At 43.6% G+C, this 25935-nt stretch overlaps 1 protein-coding gene across 6 annotated transcripts in view; it reads left to right on the forward strand.

The window, feature by feature from the left end:
* ralgps1 (Ral GEF with PH domain and SH3 binding motif 1) overlaps positions 1-25935 on the forward strand; it is a 679153-nt gene that overhangs the window by 261455 nt on the left and 391763 nt on the right. The gene's annotated exons all lie outside the window — the stretch shown is intronic.

The following is a 25935-nucleotide window of genomic DNA, read 5'->3' on the forward strand; positions in this document are numbered from 1 at the left end:
TAATGGCTCATCTACCTCCTGCAATCTGCTTTGGAATCTCTGACTGAGTCAGTTGAATTGTCTTGGACCAATATACAATATTTGATTGAATGTAGTTCTACTTTTCTGAGCTCAGACTTGCACAACTTCAGCATTGCAGCAATTTGCAGCAATTTCAAATAGAATTTGACAGTCGGTTAATGTAGCTTGTTGCTTGACAAGTTCCTTATTTTTCTCCTAAATCGATCCAGACCTTTACACCACTTTCTGTAAATAATTTGAAATTACAGGTATTGTCATTAGTTCATATTACAGCAGTTTGCAGTTTGAGTCTGACTTGAAATTTGAACCATGCACTTTTATGTTGCACACGTGGTTACTTTCTCTTGGTTCAACAGTAATTTCTGAAGTGCTCTGTTTCAACGAACTCCATGCAATAAAAAACAGTCAGCTACTGAATAATAGCAGCTCTGTAAATGATGTCTTGGTGTATGTAGTGGTAGTTAGATAGTAACAACTATTTTTGAGTCACTCCTGGTTGTATGTATGCTAACAGTACAGGTAGGTCTGCTATATTGTGTTTCGTTAATGCGAATTGGCTATAACACGATTGATGAACAGTGGACACGGTTTGACAACAGAAACTTTCTGTTGTATAGGTATAACAATTTTCCTAAAATGTGATTTTTCTGTAGCAGTTTTCAACAGTGTGATTTTCTATAGTGCAAGGTCACATAAGAATGCAACTATCGCTTTATAGGAGAACTGCCTGTACTTCTGTTTGTTGCTAACACGTGTTCATGGCTACATTTTGAAGACTTCCTCATATTGAATTATCTGGTTAATAAAAAAAAGTCATTTGATAATGGTCTCAAACTGTCTAGAAATGTTTGACCTTGCATACATTATCATTTCCCTAAATTGCACTGTTATGCAAAGAATTACTTTTAAGCAATGCTACTTAAGTCTAGCAGATTTCTCTAAGGAGCAGGTGTACACCACTCATCCACCTTTAGCATGCTCTGCCATTCTAGATCAAGCTGATCACCTACCTCAATGCCATATTGCCTTTGCTACTCCCATTTGACCTGACCTGGAACTCCTTCCTTCATGGCATTGTGGGTCTACCAGCACACAGGCTGCAGTGCCTCAAGAAGGCAGCTCATCGCCACCTTCTTGGGTGACCAGGGACAAGTGATTTAAATGCTGGTCCAGCCAACACCACCCAAACCCGATGAATGAATAAATAAAAAATCCCTTGTCATTGCAAACTAGAAATCTTTAAATCTCCCTCTTGAACTTCCTTAATGACTGAGCTTCCACAGGCCTCTAAGGTAGAGGATTCCAAAAATGCACCACCCTCTGAGTTCCTCCTCATCTTGGTCCTAAATAGCTTGTCTTTTATTCTGTGAGCCAGGGGAAACATCCTTTCTACATCTACTCGGTCTATTCCATTAAGAATTTGGTATGTTTCTATGAAACTGCCTTTCATTCTCCAAACTCCAGAGAATACAGGCCCACTTGTCTCGATCTCATCTGCTAGAGTAGTCCCACCGTGCTCAGAAACAGTCAGATGAACCTTCTTTGCACTCCCTCTATACACTTTAATTTTGTTTATAAACTTCCTATATGGGACTTTATCAAAAGCCTTCTGAAAACCCAAAAATACCACACCCACTGGTTCCCTCTTATTGAATCTGCCCATAATATCAAACATGATTTCCCCTTCACAAATCCATGTTGACTCTGCCCAATCACAGTGAAGAAGGCATTTGGTATGCTTGCCTTCATTGGTCAGTGCATTGAGTATAAGAGTTGGGACGTCATCTTGCAGCTTTATAGGATATTTGAGAGGGCATTTTTAAAATACTGCTTACAGTTCTGGTTGCCCTTCTTTGGGAAAGATGTGGTTAAACTTGAAAAGGGTGCAAAAGAAATTTACAGGATGTGGCCAGGACTGGAGAGTTTGAGTTGTAGGGAGAGACTGAATAGGTTGGGGCTTGTTTTTAATTGGTGGCTGAAGGGTGACTTTTATAGAGGTTTCTAAAATCATGAGGGGTATGGATAGGGTGAAGAGCCATGGTCTTTTTCCTCGGGTGGTGAAGTCCAAAACTAGAGGGCATAGATTTAAGATGAGAGGGGAAAGATTTAAAAGGGACCTTAGGGGTAACATTTTCATGCAGAGGGTGGTGTGTTTATGGAATGAACTGCCAGAGAAAGTGGTAGAGGTGGGTACAATTATAACATTTAAATGGTATCTGAATGGGTACATGAATAGGAAGAGCTGAGGGATATGGGCCAAATGCTTGCAAATGGGACTAGTTTAGTTTGGGATGTCTGGCCAAGGACGAGTTGGACTGAAGGGTCAGTTTCCGTGCTGTATGACTCTATAAATGAATATGTAACCATTTACGTACATCCTTTTGACTATCAAGGACAAAAGGACACTTCTGTGCTGACAACCACTCTGTAATTTGATTTTAGTGTGACTACAAATGGTAACTTATTTTAGCAGCTCTATTCCCCTCACAATGAAAGGGACAGTTGGAGTGACAAACTTCCAAAGGTATCACATGTTTGGTGATGTTTGTTTTTAAACCAGTTTTATGAGCTAAGCCACCCACTCCTATGAAATTGGACATAGCATACAACACAATCAGGGTATCATTAAATAGATATAATCTGGTATTGTAATCTCAACTGACATCTCTGTCTACGTGTCCTACGCTTGACCTTCTGAAATTATTGTTGATTTTAAACACCGGGGAGAATTTAAAATTCTGACTAAAATCAAAAGAGAATGAGGTGGGACTGGATTTGGAAAGGGATTGCACAGGAACCCACATTAGAGTTGATCAATGGAAGCGAAGCCTGGCCTTGATGTTGGTCAACGTGAGCATTTCTGGCTGTCTCAGTTAACCCTGCAGGCATTCCATATCTATGGCAGTGGTGGCATTCTCTACTCCTACAGGATCTTCGCTGCCTGTGGCTGTAAATGTTCAGTTGGTTCAACTCCTTTTATATGCCGAACGGTTTCAGGGGCCTGGCTTCACGTTTACCAAAGCTACCTGCTTCCATTCTGCCATCACATGATTGTTTTAACAATGACTAAATTGCATGTATCTTTAGCAAGAGCACGCTTCAGATCAATGGGAAAAAGACACACATTGAATCTAATGGGGAACACAAGCTCCTGCCTTCAAACAAAAGTACATTCCTTTTCGATTTAAACAGAAAATGAGCTCTAAACTGTATTTTCCAAAGCACACCATTCTTATTTTAAAACGCAAGCTAGCCCAAGGCGTGAATATTTCCATGTTTTCTTTATGACTCACCGACTGCTCCATGTTTCTGTACACATTTCAACTTGTTCGCTATCCAACAGGAACAGATGTTTGAGTGTCTGCTTAGAAATCTCCGTATTGTAAACTCAAGGCAAAGACCTTTTCTTCATTGCTACCTGTGTTTCTGCTGTCCTTTGGCCACGCGCAAAGACCACAGCTGGATTCTAAAGTACAGTCACATATCTGAGAAACTTCCACCTGTAGCACTAATTCAAACTACTGAGATGTAAGCAGCAAGCATTTTCTACAGTTAATGTTATGGATATTTGATGAGCTTTTAGTTTAGCAAAGTGATTTCTATTTATCCTAGTTCAGCAGTATTGCTATTCCGTAAAATGAATTAATTCCCTTTGACAGATAAGCTCCTGGTCCCTATTCTGAAAACCTTCATAGGAACCTAAGAGTAGGAGCTTGCTGCACCATTCAACTAAATCATGACTCATTGACTAGCTCAACAGCATTTTCTAGTCCCTAGTCTCTTGATGTTTTTAGCATTTAGAACTCTGTCAATCTCTTTCTCACGCACAATGTCCGAGGCTCCACAATCCTTTAGGACGGAGAATTCCAAAGTTTTACCACCCTCAGTGAAGAAATTCCTCCTCCTCTTCCTCAGTTCGACATAGCTTTTTATTCTGAGACTATCCATTCATTTTAGCTATCCTGGCCCAGCAGAAATACGCTTCCTGCTGCTATCCCCTTGATCCCTATAAGAATTCTTTTGTGTTTTAAGTCTTCTTTTTATTTCAGGTTTTGAGCACAAACGGCTATGAAAGCAAAGTCCTTTATTAACTTGGAATCCTCTTAAACAGATGGAAATGTTACAGAAGTAGTGGAATGACAGAAATTGAAGGTTGTTGCTATTTCTATGCTTTGAATGATGGATGAAGACGCCAATTCAAATGTAGCAATGCACTTTGAAACAGTGACTATGGAGGGATCATCCTCTGTAATTGCTTTACAACTGGCTGGTAATTTTTGACCTCAGCTGATAAAACACAAAAAAAAGCCCTTTTAGGGATCAACCGGATGGTTACAGGAAGGATGGTTTCCGCAGTGCAGGGATTTGTAGAACGAGGGAGCACAGTCTCAGAATAAAAGACAGGCCAAATACAACTGAGGAGAAGGAATTGCATCCAACCCCTGTTCTGCCCTTTGATGAAATCATGGCTAATCTGACTACGGCATCAATGTTGTTTCCTGATCCTCATTAACTCCCTTGTCAACTGAGAATCTGTTTGAATATTCTCATAAACTGATTTAATGAAGCTGCCTCCGCTGCACAGTGGGGAATAGAATTCCACAGAACAGTAACTGTCTGAGAGAGAAAAATTCTTCTCCTTTCTGACTTTATAGGGGGATCCTCTATTTTGAAACTGTGTCCCCTATTGGTGGTGTCTCCCAAGTGTGTATGATATCTCCACCTCTGACTCCCTGTACCCCAACATTATTTTAACTTCAAAACAAAGAACTGAAGATCTGGAACAAAAGCAGAAACTGCTGGAGGACGTCAGGTCTGGCAGCATCTGTGGAAAGTAAGCAGAGTGAACATTTTTAGTCCAGTGACCCTTCTGCAGAACTAGCATCATTTTAAATAAAGACCAAAAGAAGGTTACCTCGGAGTACAACAGGGCCTTAATCAGATGGGGAAAATGGGCTGAGGAATGGCACACGGAGATTAATTGAGACAAATGCAAGGTGCTGCAGTTTGGAAAGGCAAACAAGGGCAGGACTTATACACTTAGTGGTAAGGTCCTGGGCAGTGTTGCTGAACAAAGAAACCTTGGAGGGCAGGTTCATAGTTCCTTGAAAGTGGAGTTGCAGGAAGACAGGATAGCAAAGAAGGCGTTCGGTATGCTTGCCTTGATGAGTCAGTGCATTGAATATCGGAGTTGGGAGGTCATGTTGCGACTGTGCTTGACATTGATAAGGCCGCTCTTGGAATACGGTGTAAAATTCTGGTCTCCCTACTAAAGGAAGATGTTGTGAAACTTGAAAGGGTTCAGAAAAGATTTACAGGGATGTTGCCAAGATTGGAGGCTTTGAGCTATAGGGAAAGGCTGAATAGGCTGGGACTATTTTCCCTACAGAGTTGGAGGCTGAGGGGTGATCTTATAGATGCTCATAAAATCATGAGGGGCATGGAGAGAGTTAATAGCCAAAGTCTTTTCCCTGGGGGGACAGAGTCCAAAACTAGAGCTCATAGGTTTAAGGTCAGAGGGGAAAGATTTAAAAGGGATCTAAGTGGCAACTTTCTCATGTAGAGGATGGTGTGTGTATGGAATAAGCTGCCAGAGGAAGTGGTGGAGGTGGGTACAATTACAACATTTAAAACATATCTGGCTGGGTACATGAATAGGAAGGGTTTAGAGGGATATGGGCCAAATGCTGGCAGATGGGACAAGATTTATTTAGGATATCTGGTCGGCATAGAAGAGATGGACCGAAGTGTCTGTTTCTGTGCTGTACAGTTCTATCATTCTATAGCTGCAGATGCTGGAAATCAGAAACAAAAACAAAAATTGCTGGTAAAGCTCAGCAGGTCTGGCAGCATTTTGGAGAGAAATCAGAGTTAACATTAACTCCAGTTCTGAGGAAGGGTCACTGGACCTGAAACAACATTAACTCTGACTTTTCTCCACACGTGCTGTCAGATCTGCTGAGTTTTTCCAGCAATTTTTGCTTTTTGGCCTCATTTTAACACTAGTTACTGAGGACGCTGGTGTTCATTTGTCACGTGTTGATGCAACTCGTGTTACGAAGGCAGTGTGATGTCACTTATACTCCAGACTGGGGAGTCCGTGACCGTGTGCTTGTGACCATGCTCTCTGTCTAAGAATATTAGACCCTCAACATGCAATGACTCAACTTAAGAAAATATGTTGGCTATTTGCAAGAAAAGTTTTACATTAGACTTCTTGTTACTCACGTCTGAGATATACCGTCTTGCTCCACAGGTCATTCCTCTCCTTGCTTCCTTTTCTCGATTTATTCCAGACCTTGTGGTGTAAATGGAGGAAATTGCTTTGTAAAATGCAAAGTTTAACTTCCTTCATTCTAGAATGTAAAGTGAACGGAAAGTTTTGGACTCTGCTTCAAGCATTTTTTTTAATCACAACTATGCAGGTTAAAGGATCCAGTTCTGTTCATCCTGTTGGTCGTTGGTGAGTGTAATACAGACAGACATTACACTTGTGCTATGCTATTAACCTTTTTTAAGCTCTGATGATCTGCTGTGGAAATCGCTTCTCTCTCTGGATTGAAAGCAATTAAATAATTTGTTTTTCTTTCCCTCTTCCTACCCTCCTTTTTGATAGTACATTTTTCAGGATTTTTTTTAGTGTGGGGTGAGGTGAGACACTGTTTCTCTACCATACACTTTCTGAAAGAGTGACCTCCTTGCACATTTATAGTGCTGCTGTTGAGGTGTCTAACTAGAGATCTGTGAAAGAATTTCATGTCTGATTTTTAGATCTTTTGCAAGTGTCTGCTGGCTGCTTCCCAGTTGGTTCCTTTTAAAAGATTTTCCAATGCTGCTGACAGTACAATGTTGTAAAAGAATTTTTTTTTTTTAGAAATGACCAGGTACTATAACACTGCCAAAATAGCACTTTGATAGGGACTTGATTTTTCTGAGCTGTTTAAATTGTAAATTAAATTTATTTCCAGTTATAAACAAACTTTAAAAATGGATAACACCATCTTTCCCTGCAGTTACTCACTCGTAACCAAAAGTAAGTATATCCTAGCCTTTTTACCTTCTGTTGTCGGACCAATAAGTATCAGTAAGTAACCTGATTGCCTCAGAAATTTCAACCAAGTCTCATACAGTGTCGTTCAATTATTGAACCTCAGGTAGTGCAAATCTTAATGAAAGAGAGAAAATAACTCATGTAGTGTTTCTACCTCTGAGTCAGGAGGCCCACATTCAAGTTCTACCTGTTCCAGAGGTGTGTCATAACAGCTCTGAACAGGTTGACTAAAAAATAATAGGCTTTAAAAAATAAAGAAAGTACCTCATGCAGACTTTGACCAACCGAAGGCACTAGACTCAATGAACACTCGATATCAGAGCTGAGATCTCACAATCCCTACAGTGCAGAAAGAGGCCATTCAGCCCATCGAGTATGCACTGACCCTCCATAGAGCATCCTGCCCTTTCCCTGCAACCCCGCATTTCCCATGGCTAATTCATCAAGCTGGCATATTCCTGGACAAATACAGGGCAATTTAGCTTGGTCAATCCACCTAACATGCCTATCTTTGGACTGTGGGAGGAAACCAAAGCACTCGGACAAAACCCATGCAGACGGGGAGAATGTGCAAACTCCACACAGACAGTTGTCCAAGGCTGAAAACGAATCTTGGTCCATGGCGCTGTGAGGTAGCAGTTTTAACCACTGAGTCACCCCGGATGCTTTGTAATTTCTTGACGACTCTGCAAAAGCTCTCTGGTCTTTCATCTTGAGCCTGTGCATCTGTTTATCATGTTGTACAAATGTTAGAGAATACCATTCCGGCAGTGGAAAATACTAATGCTGCGCTCCTGTCTTATCCTTGGAAGTTCTGTGCTGAGATTTTCTTGAAGACCTGTTTAAAGACCATCATAGACAGTCATCTTTCCTAAATCCAATGCAAATAAGTTAAGCACTCTGGAAGCTACTTAATCTAATTTGACTGTCTGAGCCAGTTTGTGGAGATGTGGAATGCACTGCCTGGAAGTGTCATGGAGAAGGGTTCAATTGAGAACCTTACGAGGGTATTGGCTGAATATTTGGATAGAAATAATGTGCGAGGATACAATGAGGTGGGGGTGTGCAGAAGCAGGAGATTAACAGTAGGTAGTAACGATCATTTGAAGAGACCACTGCCGATACAGTGGGCTGAATGGCCTCTTGAGTTTCTGGAAAGTGATAACAATGGAATGGCGCTGCCCTACTCAGGATAGGCAGCCATCTGTTACACATCACTCTGATCATCGTTTTAACCAGCCTGTTCCTACTTGATAAGATACATTCACCTCCAATGCAGATGGGGCTTGAGACCAGACCTTTCGACCTATTGGCCTGACTGACAGACCGTGATAAACCTGTTATTCATAAGGCTTTGTTCACCAATTGCTTCGTTGACCAGTACATTCGTCGACCGTGTCAATAAACAACTGTGTTACAACGAGATGAGGGTGATTGGCCCCACTTTTTAATTAACCCCATCTTCGACAATCTGATTTTGTCATGTGGTAGGACAGACTGGTAGAGGAGAAGACAAAATACAAATGCTATCTTCAGGCCTAGGCTTCTTCAGAACTGTTTATTGCACAGGAATACTAACTACTACTCTGTGGTAATCTGAGCTATACCAGGCTCTAATATTGCTGTTATGTTATTGAAAGACTATTCCCTACATGCGCTTCTTTCTTCAATCTAATTAACTCTGCCAATACTCCCCCATGAGGGGCCTGTCTGTGACTGAATTGCAAAGTTGCTCCAGGATCCTAAAGTCCTCACAGAAACCCCTCCTCAAGCTTTTTGTTCCCCCTGTCCTAAGCATTGATTAACATTTATATACATTCTTAAATTAGTTACTGTATATATTTTGTGGGGTGGCATGGTGGCTCATTGTTAGCTCTGCTGCCTCACAATGCCAGGGATCCAGGTTTGAGTCTATCCACTGACAACTGTCTGTGAAATGTGCACATTCTCCCCATATTTGTGCGGGTTTCCCACAGGTGCTGTGGTTTCCTTTCACAGTCCAAAGATGTGCAAGTTAGGTGGATTGGCCGTGCTAAATAACCCGTGGTATCCAGTGTTGTGCAGATCAGGTAGATTAGCAACGGAAAATCTAATGTTACAGGGATGGAGTGAGTCTGGGTGGGATCCTCTTCGTAGGGTTGATGTCGACTTGATGGGCCAAATGGCCTGCTTCCACACTTTATGGATTCTATGATTCTTATCTCTTTACTTTTTCTTTCATTTTCCCTTCCTGCCATCCTTTTCTCTCTCACGCTTTTCATTCATCCAAGTTAGTAGGTGGGCAAGGAAAGTCCATGACAAAATATGGAAACACTTGAGATAAAGTTGTTGAGCTGGCTTCCATCAGATCAGAGATTTCATTGATTGGGCGGCCTGCCCAAGAGACCTGAAGCAATAGTCTGAACCAAGGGATCTGGCAATGGTAGCAGCATTTTGTGGCACGTTGCTGAATCTATCTGATTTCCTTCTTCCTTACCCCAGGAACCATGAGATGACATTGTTTACAAATCAGTGCTGCCCAGTCTGCTTTCTGATGCCACCCTTTCTACGAAGCTCACTTATCCAGAGACTGTCCATTATCCAATATCAATGATGTTTTGGTGAGGGAACATTGCATGAGTGCGCGCTACTCCTGGAGTCGGCATTCCTTCTGTGAAGTAATCTAGATTGCTAAGTAACTTGCTTTCAAGAGACAATAACAGAGCAATGTCAGAAGGTGAGTTACGTGCCCCATGAGTTCTGATGGGGACAGCCCTGAGGTAAGCCTGAAAGAATGGTAAGTACACAGGGAAAAAAATCTGGACTTTTTACAGATTCCTTTTTACTGTTTGAACCATTCTTTCTGCCTCCCTGATGGACTAAAGGTATCTCGGCAAACTTGAGAAATGTTGAAAGTCTTTACAAATGCTTTGAACATCTCATTAGTGAACTATAGGCTGTAGTCTGAAACCACAACGTCTCTTCCATTCTGTGGAATAGTCACTGGGCCCAAAACATTAGCTCCGATTTTTTTTCTTGACAGATGCTACCAGACCTGCTGAGTTTTTTCAGCAACTTCTGTTTTTGTTCCTGATATACAGCATCCGCAGTTCTTTTGGTTTTTGTGTCTTCCAGGTTGTTGGTTTTTTTTTAAGCCTCGAGCCATCTCTGCAGTAATCAGTTACGAAGGCCATTCTTACTGCATTATATGTGTAAAGATTCATGTCGAAACAGGTCCAGAATCTGAGGAAATTCAGTAGGAATGAGAGGTTCTTATGACTCCTTGATGTGTATGGCACATGTATTACAATTAACAATTGTATCAATAATACAAATTAATGCAATTAAGTTCTGAAGATGGGTCACTGGACCCAAACAGTTGATTCTGCTTTCTCTCCACAGATGCTGCCAGACCTGCTGAGGTTTTCCAGCAGTTTCTGCTTTGATTACAATTAACAAGGTCCTCCAACTGGAGATCACTGGCTGCCAAATGTCCTGATAAGCTCTTGTGTTGCACATTTGTTTTATGTCAGTGTCTTTGGTAAATGCTCCTGACGAATGGTGTTCCGCAATAAATAGCACATTACCAGCTGATCATCAAAAATTAAGGAATCCCTAATGAAGTGCTGCCTGTATTCAAAGTAGGTTTTCAGACTGAGCTCCGTACCATTCTTAGGTACAGTAATGGTGCATGTTGATGCACGCAGTATCCTTCATCTGTTCCTCTTGGATGAAGTTACATTTGTTTGGTGAGATTGGCTATGGTAATGCTGTTTCTTGGACCTATAAGTCTTGTTCAGCCCCAAAAACGTTGGTGTCAGATAAGAGTACATCAGGAATGGCTTTGGAAAGAGGATTGGCTAATGTCTGCTATTTGTTTTGGACATACTGAGTCTCTTATGAGAATCTCATGCCTGAAGCATACATGTGATTATATGTCTGTGTGTATATTTCATATGAGGAGACATTTTTGCTAATTCCTTTCATCTAGTAAGGAGGACACAGTTTATGATTGGTCTCAATTATGATTATGAAGCCCGAAATGTAATCAGAGAACTTTTCACAGGCCCATGTAATTATGAAAGCTCCTTTCTTGATTTAACAGCATACTATTTTTTCTGCATCTTCTGACACCCTTGAAGCACAATTTATGGGTTTATATTGTCCTTTAGGCTCTTCCAGTAAAAATAAAACTGCCTGAATATCTGTGGTTAAGACATCTGCAGGAATAATCAGGGGATACAGGAGTAGATCGTCTTAATCTGCCAAAAGAAGATTTAGAAAGAACCTTAAGCCTGTGGATCATTCTTTACCTTGCCTTGTTGACCATTCTGTCTTGAACCCAAGCTCTTTGATGTGTTTTGTGCTCAGTATCTATGAAATGATCATGGTCTCCGGTTAAATCTAATACTTCAAAGGCTCTTGGGACTTTTTAAATTGCCTGTTCTCGGTTTTTTTTTGTACTAGAAACTCTCCCCTTTAGAAACTTTGTTCATGTGATCAACATCATATTTCATTGTTTTCAAGAAAACTTTTCTTTTTAACACAGTTATAGCAAAAATAGTTGCAGCCAGTTGAGGGGTTAAAAACAGTTCAGCTGTTCTCACCCAGCTGTCGTAGTGGGTGTAAATTGTGGAGTGGCATGATGAAGGCCCTTGCGTGGGGCAGTGGAAGTGTTCCCACCCCAGGACTGGGAGGCCCAAGTTCAAGTTCTACCTGTTTCAGAGGTATGTAATAACATCTCTGAACAGGTTGATTTGAAAAAGAACAGGTGAAATTAAAATAAAATGGAGTGGTATGATGTAACTTCACCCTTTTTCATGAGGATTTTCTTTTTTCAAATAACTAGTGGCTAGATAGCCCATTTGAAAGAAAAATCAAATTGTTTTTATGCCTCTACCAATGATTTTATTCTAGTGATCAGAGAATTGTGATTCTTTTCTTTCTCTCTCTCTCTGCCCCAATAATTTTCTTCTGAGTTTACTTCTCCCTGTGCAGATTGCTTGACCCGCAGTAGAAACGTTGCTGGGATGTTTCTGATTGGAGAATTGTAAGGAGGAATTGGAGTTACTGTTTGAGAAGGGCCTGGTTTGCTGGGCAATAAAACTCATGATAGCTTTTCATGCTGAACAATTCCCCACAGCAGCACAATGTGGAATGGACATCAAGCATGTGTGTGGGATGCTGGGAAGAAATTAATGATGTGCTCTCCCTGAATGCCCTAAAGCAGAGGGTCAGATACTTCAGCAAACAGTATAAGTTTAGTTTGCTGATTTAGTTTGCTGTGATGAAAAGAAAAAGAAAAATACATGTATTCTCATGCTTAAATGTCAGAGGCATTTATTAACTTCAACAAATTTACCAGTTTTTATATTTACTCAAGTCTCCAAAAGACCTGAGCTGCCAACGTATGTAGGCGTGATATTTCCAACGGAAGGAACAAAATTAAATGCTAACAAAGGTTAAAAATAATAACACAAAGCTATTCCTGGCAAATTCATAACAAGGCTAAAATAATAACAGCAAAAATTGAATATCTGATTTATGGGTTTCTTTCACATCTTGTTTTGAGAAGTGCGTTGGTGTTTGAAGATGGACTTCCCCTATAGCACCACATTTGTTAAATTACTCCCTCTCTAAGCCAATTGTTGGCAATACTTTCTTCCATTTTAATTTATTTTTGGTTCGGTTTTGTTTAGTCAGCCTGAACACAAGTGTGGCAAAATGATTTTCTCAGAAAGCAGTAAAATGAAAAACTCCTAAGCAGTCAAAGAGGAGCTTGTCATTAACATTCTTCCTAACTAGAGGAAAAGGGCCATCCATTCATCTTTTTTGTACAGACCAAGTAGCCTTTAAAACTAGAGCTTGCTGAGATGCTTTAAAATTGAAGAGGTTATACACATTCAATGGACAACAGGAATCTCAATGTGTGTTCTCCAAGCTAGAGATGCCAAAAGCCAACTGCTGGGCACGTGTGAAGAGCAGGCAGATGAAGTTTTAGTATAGATTAACACAGGAATGATGTTGGAGAGAACCATCAGCATAAAATGGGCATTTGCTGTAGATTGTAAGGTTTGTTTCGTGCAAGGGATGTGGTCCTACATTTATTGCCCATCCTCCCGTCCTTAATTGCCTTAAAGCAAGAGCAAGTGGAAAGGTCTCATGAGACAACTTATCACCAAGATAAGATCAGCCTTTCAGCTGTATCTCTATGTTCCCTGACCACCACCTTGGCAACAAATTCATCACCTCTATGGGTTTCCTCCTTCTCCTGCCCTGAATTCCTGGCTTCCTTTTCACTTCTCTTCAGTCAAGCCTATGGTCTGACCAACCTCTTCATCCATGACACCCATTGCCTGCCCATTTTTGCTCAACCTCCCCTAAAACAGCTGGCAAACTAAATTTCTGTCAGGGGCACTATTTGAATATGAGATTTTTTTTGACAGGGAATGTACAGTAAATGATATAGATCAACTTCCAGTTATTTTCCGGGGTAAAGCTTTGGACTTTATTTTTGCCTTGGTAAGATTTTGGTGGAATTGAGGTGATGTGGACCCAGTGTTCCTGGTGGGGAGGACGCTGTTGTGTGTAATGTTGGCATTTCCCTAGTGAATTGGGTGTGGATTGGTCTATCAGTTTTCCTTTTCTCATGTTGTCCTGGTGTTGTATCTAATTGTTTTGCCGTTTGGTGGAACATTCCAAACAAGGCTTTGCACTTTGGTCTAATGTCGGTTGGATTTTCCTGCCGTTGATAAATTAGAGGTTCATTAACTCATAATATTAATAACTTGAGAATGTTATGCAGCCCATCCACAGGCTTTCAAAGGGTGAATCATTTTGGGTTAATGAAAAGCAAGAAGTTAATTAATTTCTGACAGTAATGCTGACCTTAAGGGAAACAGCCAGCATGAGACAGCACCCAGGGTATGTTATTTTGTGCAAAAGAGTTTAAAAAATTGAGCCAACCTGGTCTATATAAAGGATTTTATGGAAAGGTGTTATCTGCTTTTGAACCATATTGACTAATATTTGCACTTAACTGAGGATAATACCATCTATTTTAGATGGTATTTTAGTACTTGATTGCGGTGTCAACATTTAACCACTCCAGAAAGTGTTTTGATTTTTTTTTCAGAACATTCTGCACTTACGTTATAATTTGAAATATTTATTAATTCAGTTAACAGGAACAGTAAAAGCTTGTGTATCAAACTCTTTTGACTCTTGGTCTGTGGAACACCGTCAACTTGAAATGTTTTACTTCTTCATACAGTTTTGAGGAGAAACATAGATTTACAATGCATAAGGAGACTATTGTATTTGTGCCAACAAGAAAGCTATCCACTCTGATCCCACTTTCCAGCTTTTTCTGTAGCTCTGTAGGTTGCTGCACCTCAAGTGCATGTCCAAGTGTTTTTGCAGATGAAGATTTCTGTCTCTACCACCTTTCCAGGCTGTTAGTTCAAAATCTCTGTTATTGTTCCTCAATTTCCCTCTAATCATTTTTTTCAATTATTTTTAAATCAATTGCCTGCCTCCTGATTATTGATCTTCATGGTCATGGAAGTAGGTCATTCTTATCCATTCTAGCTATATGTCCCATTTTATAAAGCATAGCATTGCTGAACAATCACTCAAAAGTTTCAACAAAATGTATGTGGTGTATGAATTTCAGTGCCAATGTGATGTCAGGTTTGTAGGCTGTGTCTAAAAGTCCGGGGCATATCAAACAGCATATCCCTTCAATTGTTTGCAATAAGCAAGGCATTGACTAACCCATGCTTGAGTAAATTACGATACAGTATTCAACATTGGACGTGATTCTGCAAGTGTGCAAAGTATTGTATTGACAGTCAGCTTGAGGTTGTTAGCGAGACACTCACTTGTGTATACTGGAAGCTACATATTAATACACAGGACCCTGTTCCTTGCAGATAGATTTTTTTTTTTAAAAGAAGTGCTCACACTGCACCTATTTCAACTCCGTGAAATAGATGACAGCCCTTCACTTGTTCACCTTTTGGAGTTGAGCTGCCTGGTTTAAAATTTGAAGCTTGGCATTTAACTTTCAGTTATCATTAACTGACGTATCACGTTAAGTTGCCAGCTGCCATCCTTGAGTTTCTCTCGCTGCTGCGCGGATTTCCAAGATCCATGCAGAGCAGCGGCCAGAGAAAATGGAAGGGAATGCGTTGATGCAGCATCGGCATGCACAGACCGTCTGAGCGGCTGTGCACCTTCGAGAGATTGTTACTGCCTGCAGTTGGCATTCTCCTCTCATGCAGTGTAAATGTTGTTTCTCAGTTACATTTGGTATCCTTGTGAATGGTCTTGAGTGGAAGACAATAACCTTCAAAGAACACTTTTTATTCCAACAATACCTCTATTACCAAACGAATAAAATATCCTCTCTGCCTCGTATTTTTAAAGAAAATTACCACAGCCAATCAAACCTTTCCTTTTGGATAAAATTATAATGTTTTCTCTTGGCAACATCCTCTGAATCTCTTCTGCACCTGATCTATTGTGATCACATCCTTCCTACAGCATGGTGACCAGGACTGGATGTAATGCTCTAACTATGGTCAAAGGGCTTCACAATCCCAATTTTGAATGTTTCTTGGGTCAATGGTATATTTTGATCTATTGAGCTATTTTTAAAGAACACATCACTCCTGAGCTTATTTGATTCTGCCGGGTGTTTGTGTAGGGCCCTCTGAGTGGGATACTGTTTGGAGGGTCAGTGTGGACTCAATGGGCCAAATGGCCTGATCCACACTGTAGGGCTTCTATACATTGTGGGTGGCAGTGTAACTATGACTGCTAATATTTTGGATAAATTTGACTGACAGTTGTTAGAGGAGCACGGAAATGTCTGAAAAGCACAGTAAGTCACGCCAAAAGCAATTTGCAGATTCCTCTCAAACTGGTGCACTCTCTAATGACCCATCTTAAAAGCCTTGGCAAGCTGCTTTCTGCTTTATTTTTGTATCTGATTTGGTTGAATGATGGCGTTTTGTGTGTAGCTTTTCTGTGTGTTTTGGGTTGCGATCAGTTTTTTTTTCCCCGCTCTGCCTCGTACAATTGGTAGTTCTGCCCACATGTGGTTCTTATTGGTGAAGGGGTTTTGTTTCTGTGAAGGTTAGCCGTTCCAACTATCCCAGAATGCAGCTATCGCTGTTTGGGATTCCGATCAGGACAGCCTCAAAACAGGGAAGTCACATTGATTTCTCATCATCGCTTGCTCTTGTATTAGCTCTGTCAGCTCTTCCTGTTTGCTACTTAGAGGCAGGTCTCCACTGCTGTTTCCAAGATTCTCCTCCTCTTGCACAGTCCTTTGTGAGTGTGGTTATTAATGAATGGGGTAGCTGATGACTATTTCTATGATTGTTGGGATTAGGATCACTCGCAGTGCATTGTTCTTGCTTACTTTGGGCTGGCAGTATCAATATTTGTCGTTCATTTGAAACCATCAATTTGCCTTTTTTTTCCCCCTTTTTGGAGTCATACTGGCCTGAATCTTTCGCTCGTTGACAGAATCCCCTTTCTTGACCCCAAACTCAAAATGCTGCCTACCTGCTTACTTACAACATTGATCCAAACAAACAGCATCCAGAAAACTGCAGAAGCAGCAAATTTTAGTTTGAGAGCAATAGCTGTTTGGTTGGTTGTTTGGTAGGTAGGTTGGTACACCAGTGGAAAGATCCCAGTGGCTCATTAACAACCACTGTGACAGAGGATGTGTGAGGGGTAGGTTGGAAGGGTTAGGGTAGGAGCTGAGGAAGTAGTGTGCCAGATGACTGGATAAGGGGTAGAGTGCCAGTGGCAGGGAGTGAAGGGGCAGTTTGTGTGCGAGTGGTTAAGATGGTAAGTGGGTGAGGAGTAGGATAGTGTGGTAGGGAGCATATGGGGCTGGTAGGTGAGGCAAGGTGGCAATGGGTTAGTGGTTAGGAAGGGGGCAATTCACCAGCGAGTGAAGGTTAGGGTGGCAGGTAAATGCATAAGAGTGTGTGAAGGAAGGAAACTGGGGATGTCTGGGTGAGGAGCTAGGGGCATGGAGGCAAGTAGGTATCGTGACAGGTGTGGGTAAGACAGAGGGTAGCAAATGGATGAGGGGTACAGATAGCTGATAGCACAGTGAGAGGATAGGGTGCGTCAGGGGTTGTCAGGAGGGCATTCAGATGTTTTGGGGGCGGGGTGAGAGTTGGATGTCAGGGAGGGCAATCCTATGGTTAGCCAGGGCTACAGGAGGTTTTGCTTCCTCTAACTTGGGCAACTATTAAGGTAAGTTAGTCAGAACTGTCAAACTCCAACGAAAAGTTGTTGAAGTTTTTGGAGGGCTCAAGGTTCCCACCAGCAGTTTAAACACCCCTAAGCAAGAATTGCGTACTCTGTGCCAAGGTTCCGGGAGCCCAGATTCACCCCTCATTTTTTTTTTTGCTATGGCAGTCTTCAACTTCTGGAGACTGGGCAAAGTGGGTTTGAGCTGGTTTATTCAATAATCTGGCTCAAGAGAAATGTTGATTGTCTTTCATGTAAGAGTTTCACAAGCTTGAACATAATATTTTGAGTGCAAAATGGGGATGCAACTATCACTTGATTTAATATTATTTAAGATTCAAATCACAACTCTGTAGCTGTCCTTTAGAATTCTATAGATTGACCTGTTCTTATCGTCACTCTGCTTATGTGGTGAGTCCAGTTGAGTTTCTGGTCAATAAGAATAACAAGGATGTTTATAGTGGGGTATTCTGTGATGGTAACACCATTGAATGTCAAACACATTATCTGACCATGACCACATTGCTGCCTGTGGGAGTTAGTCTGTGCATAATTTGGCTGCTGAATTCCTTACATTACAACAATGAGTATTGTTTCAAAAGTACTTTATTGGCTGTAGAGTATTTTGCGATGTTTGTTGGTCGTGAAAAGTGCCACAGAAATTTCTCTCGCATGTGGACTCTGCCACAGCAGGAAATATGTCAAGCAACACAACAACATCGTCTCAAATTTCAGAATCCAGTTTAGCTTGCAGATGTAGAAACGTCCAAGCCAAGAACAGGATGCCATCTGAGCTGGCTCTGTTATTCACTAAGATAATGCCTGACCTGACTATGGCCTTAACTCCACTTTCCTGCTTATTCCAGATTAGATTCTTGGCAAACAAAGGAATCACAGGCTATCTACCTTTGTCTCCAAGGTATTCCATGGACTGAATCTCTTCTCTTTTGACTGATTGTCAGTTTCATTGAATTTCATGGAGGCTTTCTCTCTGCGAGGCCCAAGTGAATTTTCTCACTGCATCTTCCCAAGCTCACTGCATCAAGGGGATGGGTATCTGGTTCAATCTCCAGTATGGCACATGGTAGTATTTGAATTCAATTTTTTTTTAAACTAATCTGAAATTAAGTCTAATGATGACCATGAATCCATTGTTAATTGTCAGGAAAACCCATCTGGCTCACTGATGTCCTTCAGGGAGGGAAACTGCCATCTTGACCTGGTCTGGCCTATATGTGACTCCAGACCCACAGCAACATGATTGACTCTTAACTGCCCTCTGGGCAATTAGGGATGGGCAATAAATGCTGCCGAGCCATTGACACCCTCATCCAATGGATGAATAATAAAAAAAACTATCTCCCCTGCCCCTGGGGTGCCCCTCTTATCCAGTTCTCATCCCATCCTCGTTGTACCCAGAACAACTTACCACTGCCGAGAGACAGCCTCCTGGGAGTGGGCACCATTTTTAAAAGCCCATTTTGTGCACACCCAGATGAGCCCTATTGGTCCAGAGCTGCCCTGTGTCGTTCCTGACATTTTGTCACTGATGTGGTAGACAGGGAGAATCTAATCGCCCTGCTCTGTGGCCTGGGACCTGCTAGTCCTGGTGCAGGGGCTTCCCCAGAGCTGGAAGGTTGAGGTTACCACCTGGATCGGTACAATCTCGGTTGTCTGGAGGAATGCCCCGCACTGTAGGTTCAAGGTGCACTCGACCAGCATTGTTGGATTCTCTCCATTTTTCTCTCCAATACCTTGCACTCACTCTAACTCCACGACTGTACCCACCATCCACTCAGGCTCATGCTTTATCACTCACCATTGCATGAAAATTCTTCCCTCACACTGTCACACGTCCCAACCCCTGACCTCACAAACTCTGCGTGCCCTCCAGGCTGTATAATCACTTGCTCAGCCCTTCTCTCCAACTGCACTGAAAGACTCAGCTGTGTGACCCACTCTCACCTCCTGTAATCATGCCTCTGTCTTACTCCAGGAGGAAAACAGCCCACAATAGGCCAGAAAGAGACAGGATGAGCTGTGGGCTACCCAAGATTTGATTCTTCATCCAATATAAGGAGAAGATCATGACTCTGTCTGCCCTGGTGATTGACTGGCCAGATTCAAGTCCCTGCACTGCCCTTGACTGACTGTGCTCTGACTGAAAGCCATCTCCCTTGACTTGATTGAGCACTGTTGCCATCTATGACGAACAAGCGTTCTAGCTTTGTGTCTGCGCTAAATGGAAAGGCAATCCAGCAGTACAGTGAGCCTGATTTATCTGGCTGAGGGGCAAGGCGCAACAAGACAAGGCAGGGATACTCAGAATCTCCATAAGGCCATAAATCACAGGAGCCATTCAGCCCATTGAGTCTGCTTCATAATTCAATGAAATTGTAGCTGATCTGATAATCCTCAACTCCACTTTTCTGCCTTTTTACCCATAATTTTCGGTCCCCTTACTGATTAAAACGCTGTCCGACTCAGTCTTGAACTTACTTGACAACCCAATCTTACACCCATTTATGGTAAAGAATTCCACAGATTCACTACCCTCTGAGTGGGAATTGCTCCTCAAGAAATTCCTCCCCCTCCCAGGTAGATTGGGCGAGGTGAGGTGTTATGAGAGAGGGTGAAGACCCTGGAAGTGCAGCCTGGTCCAGTCCCTGAGCTGGGTGTGTCCCTGGCAGCAGCGTTACACTGAGAATTGTCAGAGCCACCCGAGGTGTGATATTGAAGTTTAGAGGTGTCTTGTATGTGGATCGGAGCTGTGACATGAGGATTCTTCAAGGCTGGCACATGTCAGATATCAGTAGATGTGGGCCATCTGTGGCTGGCACCCACGGAGAGTGCCCTGAGATTTTGCTGTCCAGTGTCCAGCCTGAAGGTTATTGGAGTAAGGTGTGAGCTGGAATCACCAGGTGCCTGCTCTAAGTTCCATGTCAAGAATTCTTGGCATATAGTTTGCTTGCAGCCGCATTAATAAGGTGAGGTCAGCAATTAGAGGTCAGTAATCAAAAATAGTCCCCTTTAAGAAACTCCGTGTAGCAAGAATCTTGCCTTGATGCCTGGAGCGTAATTAAACGATGCAGCATGTTGTTCCTAATGTCAAAATAGGCCTCACTGGACTTTTCCCGAGTTTCTGCCTCGTTTCTTGTTGTAACCTACAATGTTCAGGCTCCTATACAATTCTACTCAATGACTCTGCCTCTCCTGCAGTGTGGTGAAGAGGGTTCTGAGACTTAATCCGCAGAGAAAGGGTTTCCCATTTAAAAGGAAGGCCCCTGATTTTTTTTTTTGGGATTCTATCCCTTCATTCTTGTCCCTCCAAGAAGGGGAAACCTCCTTTCAGCATCCACATTGTCATGTCCCCTCAGGATCTTGAATGTTTCATTATAATCACCTCTTGTTCTTCTATTGGAGCAAACCTATCTGACCTTTCTTTGCTTGATGACACCCCCTCAACCCAGCAATCAGTCAAATGACTTTTCTGCACTGTTTCAATTGCAATTTTATGCTTTTTCTTAAAGGTGACTAAAACTCTGCACAATACTCTAGATTTTGGGTCTGGGTGTGATGCTCTTCAGAGGTTCAAAGCAGACTCGATTGTCAAATAGCCTCCTCTGTGTATTTGTAGTTTTAAAAAACCTGTACTTTTATGTTCCACTCTCGGTTGTAATAAACAATACCATTTCATTTGGCATTTAATCACTTAGTATACCTGTGTACTAGTGTTTTGCGATTCAAATACCAGCATGTCCAGACCCCCTGAAACTCCGATCTCTGTTTGTTGAAACAATGTGCTACATGTTGATTCTTTCTGCCAAAGTGAATATAAGTACTCAAACTGTTTCAGAGATAGCAGGAACTGCAGATGCTGGAGAATCTGAGATAACAAGGTGTAGAGCTGGATGAACACAGCAGGCCAAGTAGCATCAGAGGAGCAGGAAGGCTGACGTTTCGGGCCTAGACCCTTCTTCAGAAATGGGGGAGGGGACGGGGGTTCTGAAATAAATAGGGAGAGAGGGGGAGGCGGATAGAGGAGAAGATAGGTGGCGAGGATACAGACAGGTCAAAGAGGCGGGGATGGAGCCAGTAGAGGTGAGTGTAGGTGGGGAGGTAGGGACGAGATAGGTCAGTCCAGGGAGGACGGACAGGTCAAGGTGGCGGGATGAGGTTAGTAGGTAGGAGATGGGGGTGGGGCTTGGGGTGGGAGGAATGGATAGGTGGGAGGAAGGACAGGTTAGGGAGGCGGGGACGATCTGGGCTGGTTTTGGGATGCGGTAGGGGGAGGGAAGATTTTGAAGCTTGTGAAGTCCACATTGATACCATTGGGCTGCAGGGTTTCCAAGCGGAATATGAGTTGCTGTTCCTGCACCCTTCGGGTAGCATCATTGTGGCACTGCAGGAGGCCCAGGAAGGACATGTCGTCTGAGGAATGGGAGGGGGAGTTGAAATGGTTCGTGACTGGGAGGTGCAGTTGTTTAGTGCGAACCGAGCGTAGGTGTTCTACAAAGCGGTCCCCAAGCCTCCGCTTGGTTTCCCCGATGTAGAGGATGCCACAACGGGAACAGCGGATGCAGTATACCACATTAGCAGATGTGCAGGTGAATGTCTGCTTGATATGGAAAATCTTTTTGGGGCCTGGGATGGGGGTGAGGGGGGAGGTGTAGGGGCAGGTGTAGCACTTCCTGCGGTTGCAGGGAAAAGTGCCGGGTGTGGTGGGTCTGGAGGAGAGTGTGGAGCGGACAAGGGAGTCCCGGAGAGAGTGGTCCCTCCGGAAAGCAGATAAGGGTGGGGAGGGAAAAATGTCTTTGGTGGTGGGGTCGGATTGCAGATGGCTGAAGTGTCGGAGGTTGATGCGTTGGATTCGAAAGTTGGTGGGGTGGTACGTGAGGACGAGGGGGATTCTGTTTTGGTTGTTATTGCGGGGAGGGGGTGTGAGGGATGAGTTTCGGGAGATGTGGGAGACACGGTGGAGGGCGTTCTCGACCACTGAGGGGGGAAGTTGTGGTCCTTGAAAAATGAGGACATATGAGATGTATGGGAGTGGAATGCCTCATGCTGGGAGCAGATGCGGCGGAGGCGAAGGAATTGGGAATAGGAGGTGGCATTTTTGCAGGAAGGTGGGTGGGAGAAGGTGTATTCTAGGTAGCGGTGGGAGTCGGTGGGCTTGAAATGGATATCGGTTTCTAGGTGGTTGCCAGAGATGGAGACAGAGAGGTCCAGGGAGGAGAGAGAGGTATTGGAGATGGTCCAGGTGAACTTAAGGTTGGGGTGGAAGGTGTTGTTGAAGTGGATGATGTGTTCGAGCTCCTCGTGTGAGCACGAGGCAGCGCCAATGCAGTCATCAATGTAATGGAGGAAGAGGTGGGGTTTAGGGCCAGTGTAGGTACGGAAGAGGGATTGTTCCACGTAACCTGCGAAGAGACGGGCATAGCTTGGGCCCATGCAGGTACCAATGGCCACCCCCTTTGTCTGTAGGAAGTGGGAGGAATTGAAAGAAAAGTTGTTGAGGGTGAGGACGAGTTCGGCTAAGAGGATGAGGGTGTCAGTGGAGGGGGGAACTGGTCAGGCCTGTGGGACAGGAAGAAGTGGAGGGCCTTTAGACCATCTGTGTGGGGAATGCAGGTGTATAGGGACTGGATGTCCATGGTAAAGATGAGGTGTTGGGGACTGGGGAATTGGAAGTTCTGGAGGAGGTGGAGGGCAAGGGTGGTGTCACGGACGTAGGTAGGGAGTTCCTGGACCAAGGGGGAGAAAATGGAGTCGAGATGGGTCGAGATAAGTTTGGTGGGGCAGGAGCAGGCGGAGACAATGGGTCGACCAGGGCAGTCAGGTTTGTGGATTTTGGGAAGGAGATCGAAACGGGCGGTGCGGGGTTGGGGAACGATGAGGTTGGAGGCTGTGGGTGGAAGGTCACCTGAGGTAATGAGGTTGTGGATGGTTTGGGAGATGATGGTTTGGTGGTCGGGGGTGGTGCCTCGTGCTCCCACGAGGAGCTCGAACAGTTCATCCATTTCACCAACACCTTCCACCCCAACCTTAAGTTCAGCTGGACCATCTCCAATACCTCTCTCTCCTTCCTGGACCTCTCTGTCTCCATCTCTGGCAACCACCTAGAAACCGATATCCATTTCAAGCCCACCGACTCCCATCGCTACCTGGAATACACCTCCTCCCACCCACCTTCCTGCAAAAATGCCATCCCCTCTTCCCAATTCCTTCGCCTTCGCCTCATCTGCTCCCAGGATGAGGCATTCCACTCCCATACATCTCAGATGTCCTCGTTTTTCAAGGACCGCAACATCCCCCCCTCAGTGGTCGAGAACACCCTCGACCGTGTCTCCCGCATTTCCCGAAACTCATCCCTCACACCCCCTCTCCGCAATAACAACCAAAACAGAATCCCCCTCGTCCTCACGTACCACCCCACCAACTTCCGAATCCAACGCATCATCCTCCGACACTTCAGCCATCTGCAATCCGACCCCACCACCAAAGACATTTTTCCCTCCCCACCCTTCTCTGCTTTCCAGAGGGACCACTCTCTCCGGGACTCCCTTGTCCGCTCCACACTCTCCTCCAGTCCCACCACACCCGGCACTTTTCCCTGCAACCGCAGGAAGTGCTACACCTGCCCCTACACCTACCCCCTCACCCTCATCCCAGGCCCCAAGAAGACTTTCCGTATCAAGCAGACGTTCACCTGCACATCTGCTAATGTGGTATACTGCATCCGCTGTTCCCGTTGTGGCATCCTCTACATCGGGGAAACCAAGCGGAGGCTTGGAGACCGCTTTGCAGAACACCTACGCTCGGTTCGCACTAAACAACTGCACCTCCCAGTCGTGAACCATTTCAACACCCCCTCCCATTCCTCAGACGACATGTCCATCCTGGGCCTCCTGCAGTGCCACAATGATGCTACCTGAAGGGTGCAGGAACAGCAACTCATATTCCGCTTGGAAACCCTGCAGCTCAATGGTATCAATGTGGACTTCACAAGCTTCAAAATCTCCCCTCCCCCTACCGCATCCCAAAACCAGCCCAGATCGTCCCCGCCTCCCTAACCTGTTCTTCCTCCCACCTATCCATTCCTCCCACCCCCATCTCCTACCTACTAACCTCATCCCGCCCCCTTGACCTGTCCGTCCTCCCTGGACTGACCTATCTCCTCCCTAACTCCCCACCTACACTCACCTCTACTGGTTCCATCCCCGCCTCTTTGACCTGTCTGTCTCCTCTCCACCCATGTTCTCCTCTATCCATCTTCTATCTGCCTCCCCTTCTCTCCCTATTTATTTTAGAACCCGCTTCCCCTCCCCCATTTCTGATAAAGGGTCTCGGTCTGAAACGTCAGCCTTCCTGCTCCTCTGATGCTACTTGGCCTGCTGTGTTCATCCAGCTCTACACCTTGTTATCCCAAGTACCCAAACTGTGTATTTTACCTGCCAAATGTTTGCCCTTTTAATGACGGTGCCTTCATTGGGACATAGATAATTTTCCTTTTCATAACTCACTCTCCTTCTGTCTTTGTGCCATCAGCAAAATTAGCAACAATACGTTCAGTCTCCAGGGGAGGTTGTGGCTTCGTGGTATCATCGCTAGGCTAGAAATTTGGAATCACAGGCTAAAGTTCTGTTCAGTGTTAAATGTTGTGTTAAGTGGAATGGTATGTTTACTTTGAAGAACATTTTAACTGGAAGTTGATTTTGCTTTGTTACTTGCTTGTCTTTTTGAGATCTTTCATCAAGAATCATCCCGTGAAGCATTGTGGAATGTTTTATAATGTTAAAGTCGCTACGCAGACTAAGTTGGCCAGTGCAGTGTAAACGCAGCATTGCTAACATGCATCAATTCATTCCTACTGTGCTTTATTTCCTCGCCACACCTTATGGTCATTTGTTTAAAGCTTCTCCTGGCTTTATTGCCATTCCCAGTCCTTTGCCAACAACAGCTGTTAAGCATTCAAGTCAGGTGCTGCTTTGCTAAGGGATCGACTGCTTCAGAAATGGTGCAGCAGGAGTGACCTTGTTTGGTCCCTGATCAACACTGGAGTAATGAAACCAGAGGAACTGTACACTGAAGCATTGGCTTTCTGCAGCTTGCTTGGTCCTCAGTGTTCAGTATAAATAATACTAGCAAACGTTCTTTTAAGTATGTTTATTGCAGCAGTTAAAGGTTATATTGAAACTGTCAAGACAATGTTGCAAAAGACAAAACTCTTTCTGCCAATAGCAATACGTTTTTTTGACTCTATAATGAAGGCTCAAAGTTTGAATCACAAAATGTGTTTTACAGACTGTTAACAGCTGGTAAGACACAGGGAAGGTGTACAAAAGTACTATAAGTAACTGCATAAATAAAAAAGGGTGTGCAGCCCATTCTCCACCCACCCCCATCCCCCACCCCAAATATTTATGGCTATATTCACTTACCTGTAAAAGATTCCTAAATCAATGAACGTAAGATAGAAAACAGAAGTAAAATACTTACATACACAAACACGCACACGATCATTCCCATTGTCTTAAGTTTTGAAGCTGCAATACGAATAATATTTCTGTTGCCTCCAGCCATCCCTCCTTCCCCGCCCCGCG

Source organism: Rhincodon typus, chromosome 28, assembly GCF_021869965.1.
Source record: "Rhincodon typus isolate 14 chromosome 28, sRhiTyp1.1, whole genome shotgun sequence".
In the NCBI taxonomy this organism is placed as follows: Eukaryota; Metazoa; Chordata; class Chondrichthyes; order Orectolobiformes; family Rhincodontidae; genus Rhincodon; species Rhincodon typus.